The sequence below is a fragment of the Tamandua tetradactyla genome (genome assembly GCF_023851605.1).
Source record: "Tamandua tetradactyla isolate mTamTet1 chromosome 22 unlocalized genomic scaffold, mTamTet1.pri SUPER_22_unloc_1, whole genome shotgun sequence".
Taxonomy (NCBI): Eukaryota; Metazoa; Chordata; class Mammalia; order Pilosa; family Myrmecophagidae; genus Tamandua; species Tamandua tetradactyla.
Window position 1 is genome coordinate 2746990 of NW_027518251.1, and position 6696 is coordinate 2753685.

The 6696-nt window shown below is 32.6% G+C and overlaps 1 pseudogene; it reads left to right on the plus strand.

Annotated features, from left to right (window-relative positions):
* Positions 1-873: 873 nt before the first annotated feature.
* On the plus strand, positions 874-1812 carry LOC143672912 (olfactory receptor 5K3-like; annotated as a pseudogene).
* The last annotated feature ends 4884 nt before the right edge of the window (positions 1813-6696 follow it).

The following is a 6696-nucleotide window of genomic DNA, read 5'->3' on the forward strand; positions in this document are numbered from 1 at the left end:
TGTAAAATCTCATAATTTATTGCCGTTATGTGGATATGGTCACAAACCTAATAATATTAGTACATCAAGGAGGGACTTACAGTACCTTGGGTAGTATTAAGATAGTAGAAAAATAATATTTCACTTTTGAGTATTCTCTAAGAATTGGCTGTGCCAAAGTAGGCATAAACTCCACAACGGTTGATACAAATATGAAGGCAACATATACCAATTAACATTAAATAGTTTATAAATAATTATTTTTCTATATTGTCTATTTTTAAAATTGTCTTTCAGGATAAACACCCCATTTCTTCACCTTTATGATGCTTCTGCATTTCCTAAGATATAAAATTATCATACTTATCATTTCCTGCTTTCAAATATTCACTCTCAAGGGAGGATATATGAAAAATGTTTGCCCAATGAAAATCTGTATACCCAAGATTAGTTTTACACAATTAATATAATGTGTCTTTTTAGTCTATTCTAAGATCCTAATACAAAAAGGACATTAATTTGGGGACCCAGAATCAGATAAGGGCACCCTATGTTTGTGCACTATCATTGCAAGAATTCATAAGCCAAATCTTTACTTTTGTAAAAATGCTCTATGCAATTATTCACATATTCTTGTAAATCTTGAATCCAGATATTTTGGTGACAGAAGCTGACAAATTAAAGGAACTTGTGTCCTGAAAGGATATATATATATATATATATATATATATATATATATATATATCTGTTTTTGAAAGATCACAGGAATAGCTTGAAGAAAAAGCACCTCTGCATGTTCTATAAAAGAAAAAACAAATATGAAGAGAAAGTTACATACACTTTAAATTAGAATTTTATTTCTCCATAAATTCTCTTTCAACAGAGAAGATTGAGATGACTGAAGATAACCACTCCTTGACAACTGAATTTATCCTCATAGGATCTACATATAATCCAGAGATGAAGCCCCTTCTGTTTGTGGTGTTCTTTGCCATCTATATGATCACCATGGTGGGTAATCTTGGTTTGTTGGCATTGATCTTTATGGATCGTCATCTTCACACACCGATGTACATCTTTCTGGGTAACCTGGCTCTGGTGGATTCCTGCAGTTCCTGTACCATTACCCCTAAAGTTTTAGAGAACTTCTTTCCAGAAGACAGAATAATTTCTCTTAATGAACGCATGGCACAATTTTATTTTCTCTGTTTTGCAGAAACTACAGGCTGCTTTCCCTTGGCAGCAATGGCCTATGACAGGCATGTAGCAATATGTAGCCCACTGCAGTACCACACCAGGATGTCAAAGACACTCTGTGTTCAGATGACCACAGGGGCATACATAGCAGGAAACCTGCAGTCCATGGTTCATGTAGGGCTTCTTTTCAGATTAACTTTCTGTGGTTCTCATGAAATCAATCATTTCTTTTGTGATGTTCTTCCATTGTATAGACTCTCCTGTGTGGACCCTTTTATCTGTGAACTTGTGATGCTTATCATTTCAGGGTCAATTCAAATCTTCACTATTACCACAGCCTTAATCTCATATCTTTACATTCTTTTCACTATTTTCTGAATGAAATCCAAAGAAGAAAATGGTAAAGCCTTATCAACTTGCACATCCCACTTTCTCTCTGTCTCAATATACTGTTATATTCTGTTCATGTACGTTCAACCAAGTACCTTTAAAGAAGGAAAAAATGATATACCTGTTGCTGTTTCCTATACTCTAGCGATAACTTTATTAAACCCTTTTATTTATAGTTTAAGAAATGAAGTAATAAATGCTATGAAAAAAATTTTGAAGAGTAGACCTTCTAATATTTTGAAATAAATATCATCCCCTGAGGTAAACTGATTTTATGCCAACAGAAAGTTTTCCAAACTCAAGGCATACTGAAAACACAAAATCCACATTTTCTATAATATATTCAATCATAATTTTTGAATATCAAATAATATAAAAAAGAATAAATAAATTCAGAGGGAGAGTTTCTGTTAACATGTATTTCATAATCTTAGTTAATAATGAATATCGGGAATAAATATATATGATACTTTCTGAGATCAAAAATTGTTTTAAAGTGTAATTAGTTACTGTTTTTTACAAATGTATCAGAGCATTAATTATTAATAGTAGACATTCAGAATACAAGTGGAATATGGTTGGCAAATTTATAGAATCCCTATTCTTACAAGTTCAGTTACATTTTAGGTTCTCAGACATTAATCACTTATTAAGCAACACCATCTATCAGATTTAAATTATGCTTCTGAATTTGATTTTCAACTTTGTTTTTGTTCAAGATATTATGTTTGAATGTGAATTCTTCAATGTTTGGTGCAGGATATGTATTCTCGAATTAAGAAAATGGCCATGTTTAGTCATAGTCAGTCTCCATCTGAAGCTCTCTGAAAAAAAGACTTATCACTCTGTGGTTGAAAATGATGCTACTTATATAGAAATATGTATGAATTTGAACGTTTTACATAGTTTTATTAGTTGTCCATGATGCATTACAGTGCAATTCTGAAATATATCAATTAAATCACTTCTATTTTCCTTTGGGTGAATATTTGTCCTGTTCATTTATTAGAAATACCACTAACCTGCATGGACTCCACTGTAAATTATTGTTATGCTAAATTCATTAACAGAAACCAGGAGATTCTGTTTAACTACAAATAATTCATATAATATGAAAACTCAAAAATATGAATAAAGGTTATTTATTGATCACTTACATGTACAAATAGGAAAAAGAACATTTTTCTGAGAACTACCAGCTAGGCACTAACTAGAACTTTCACATACATTTCTACCAATGAATTAAGCATTATTTGTCATGTTTTCTGAGTGAAATGTTAAATAACTTGTCCAAGTTCATCTTGATCAACTGTGAATAGAACTGGAATTTGAATATATTCTGTCTTTCTGTAGCATTTTACAGATCCTTTCATACAAACTTAAGTCACAGTTATTCTTAAATGCTTACATTCTAATAAGGATTTATAATACCTATATGACTCAAAGCAATGCAGATTATCCACAAGCAAATCTAGATTGAGTTTGTTATACACAACATGCTTTGGCATTCAGACAATGGAAATCATTCTAGCATGAGATATTAAGTCAAAGTAGTACTAGAAGTAAATTGCCCTTAAAGAGTAGAGAATAAAAGATATTTGAGGAAACAGGACTAACAGCATGAGCAAAGTCATTGTAATGGAAATGAGTGAGAAACTGGGGCTGGAGGTTGAGAAAGGTAAAAAATGAACAGAGTGAGAAAGCTGGCAGAGTTGTGGGCAGCTGTTGGTGAATAAGGATAATAAGGACGGAAATGGGCAGGTCCCTGAGAGTCTTAATGCCAACTGAGGGAATCTGAATTTATCTTAGGATCATCAAACATTGAAGTCATCCTGGCAGCTGAGTAATATGATTGTAACTTTCAGAAAACTGATGTGGCATTTGAAAGGGAAAAAAGAAGTATTGAGATAAACTATAATAGTTAACATAATAGATGGTGATTAGAGCTGAATAAGAGAAGACTCTGTGAAAGGAGGCTGTATAGATAAGCAGCACTTTTAAAAAGTACAAATACTGAATTGTAACTTTCGGATAATGAAATGACCTATTTTCTTCTTATGTGCATCCATTATATTACATATGATTTTTTATTGCTAATATGAAATACAGTGCCTGACCCTTCAGGGTGCTCAGTAAACATGTGCTTAGTACATAATGTATAAGCTGACATGATTTTTATATCCTTGTCTACTAGTGAAATTAAATATTTTTCAGACATTTATTGACCATTTTCATTTATTGTAAAATCACTGCTCATGTCCTTTGCCTACTTTTTCCATGGGACTTATGAATTTTTTGTTATTTATATACTTTTATATATGTACATACTTTTTATTTTCTGGGGGATGCATGGGCTGGGAATTGAACCTAGGGCTCCCACATAGCAGGCACATATTTTACCACTGAACCACCCATCACCCCTTATATATACATTTGACATTGAAAACCTATTGAACTTTTGTACTTGATTGTGATTCATTTATTTGGTCAATAAATTTCTTACATTCTAGTTTTGCTTATGATGTATTGTGACATACAGAAATATTCCTTTTTATGTTATTGAAATCTATTGGTTATTCCCATTATAATTTCTTCTATTCTCTTGTGAAGAAACTTCTTATTCTGAAATCTCATAATCATTGATATTTTCAGATATTTTCAGTTTTAACATGTAAATATTGAATCATTATGTGATATATATTTGATGAATGTTCTAAATAACTCTAACACTAGTTACATGATTTTTCAAAAATGAATTGAGAGTTTAAAGAAATTCCAATAAAAATATCATAGAAGGTGGGTGATGCGATGGTGGCTCAGTGGCAGAATTCTCTCCTGCCATGCCAGAAAATTCTCTCCTGCCATGCTCTGGGTTTGTTTATTCCCAGAGCCTACCCATGAAAAACAGCAAATCATAGAAGGCTTTTGTAGAATTTGGAAAAAGATTCTAGAATTTTCAGGAAGATAAGCTAAGAACATGCCAATCTAATTAATATAATATAAAATTAAAAATTAATATATTTCTATTGTATGATTCCATTCTTTTTAAATATATATTTTATTTTTGTAGTATGTATAATATACTGGTATTGTGTAATATCATTGATTTTCTAACTAAAATGCATAATTTTGGATTATATACCAAATGATTTCATAAATATGAATGCAAATCCAAATTGTGGAATCCTCTTCTAGTGAAGCCATTATCACATGGATGACAGTTGAATACATAGGAATAGACAATATAAATTCAGGAAAACTCTAGAATGAAAATGATGGAACCCAAGGATAGAGCCAAAGGAAATGGAAACAATATTATGGGTTAAATGGGAAAAAAATACCATCATAAAATATTGAAGTGATAGAGTCTGGAAGATAGAAACAGTGTGGATTGTCACAGAAAGCAATGTTATCACATGGACATTCAATAGTACTATTACTTGATCCCACAACAAACAGAGAAGCAAGTCTATTTGCTTTGCTGAAAAGGTGAGCTCAATGAAGATGCATCCACAAGGGAATGGAGGAAAAATCTATCCAAGACTACTTCAAAGTGAGAAAGATAATTTGGCCTTTTATAGTCTAAATGGACAAAGGAATGGCTGGGGTCCAGAGGAAAGCAGAAAACAAAGAAAATAAAACTAAGTGAAAGTCACAGGATTCATTAAAATTGAGTAACAGTCACCTGCTTTATTTTATTTGGTCAGCATATCCTGTTATCTTGTAGGTCCTTCTCTCTTTGTTGACCATTCAGGCTTTTGACCTTGTCCCTCAAAGGGAGGAAGGTGCTGATATTAGTGCATATGGTGTATTTATCCAGCTGTGTGTTATCTTATCCCTGCCAGCAGAGCTGGGGAAGATCTCTTCAATGTAACCAGGAACAAATAATAAACTTTTGAGATTAAGTCACAGCAAGCTAAGGACATTCAGGCTTGAAGTGAATTTAAGCCTCTTGAGTGTTTTGATTATAATAAGCATTTCCATCTACCAAAGACCATACTAAGCATTTTACAGCTAAAGGATTATATTTAGCATTTTTCTAACTATCCAGCTATCAGTATCAAACACTGCAGTTTGCTTAGTTAAAGAATTAAGATGTCCTTTGGGACTAGCATTTTTAAATGGCTGTGACCTTAGTGAGAGGGCAGGATCAGAGAAATGGTGGGAAGAGAAAAAATAAATGTGAAAGAAGAACATTGAACAATTTCCAATCAAAATCCACATTTCTGCTTAAATCTCTTTTAAACATCTCCTTGAATCATGAGTTCCTAAGTTTTAGCCACACTAGTTTTCCACGCATTGTCTAATTAAGCAGTACTATTTTAAGCTTCCTGGTCTTTATTCATGGGGTTCCTTCAGGCTACTGCCTTTTCACAAATTCTTTGCCTATTTAAAATATTACTTAGCAAGATTCGTTTGAAATGACACTTCCATTGAGAAATATTTCCTCCTTCCTCTTAAGAATTATTCACTTCCTTCTCTATATTCCCCTATAAAATGTAAAACATCTTTTTTTCACACCATGCATTGCACTCTCACAGTCATTAAGTATCTTTCTCTTTGAATAGATTATGAATATCTTTTCAGGAACTATTTATAATAACTAACAGATTCTCAGCCCCACCCTGCCCACACCCTGTGCCCACACAATCCTGTGTCTTATCCAATGCCAAGTATATTGTAAATAGTTGAAAATGATTGGACAAAATTGAAATTTTAGCAATCAATACAGTGAGTAATTATGGAGGATTGGACTAAGCACTCTGTGAAGATTCAAATGAATGACATGATCCCTACTCAAAATTATTTAATCAAGATATTGTATATATTTCTAGGAACATACAAGTCAATCCTGATGAAATAGCTAATGTGTGAAGAAGACAGGTAAGTACCATATAGATAAAGAAGAAAAATCAATTTAACCTAAAAGATGTGGCTAAGACTTCATGGACGAAGTCATATTTAATCTCAGGCAAGAAAGCTTGGGATGGAGAGAAAGGAAGAACATGGAGTATTATGTGAGGGAAATATTATGAAGGAATTTATTGGGTTAAGGTTGAAAGTACATGGAGATTCAGTGCAGTTAAAGCACATGGGCAAGTGTGCTGAACTACAAGGGAGAAAACTAGG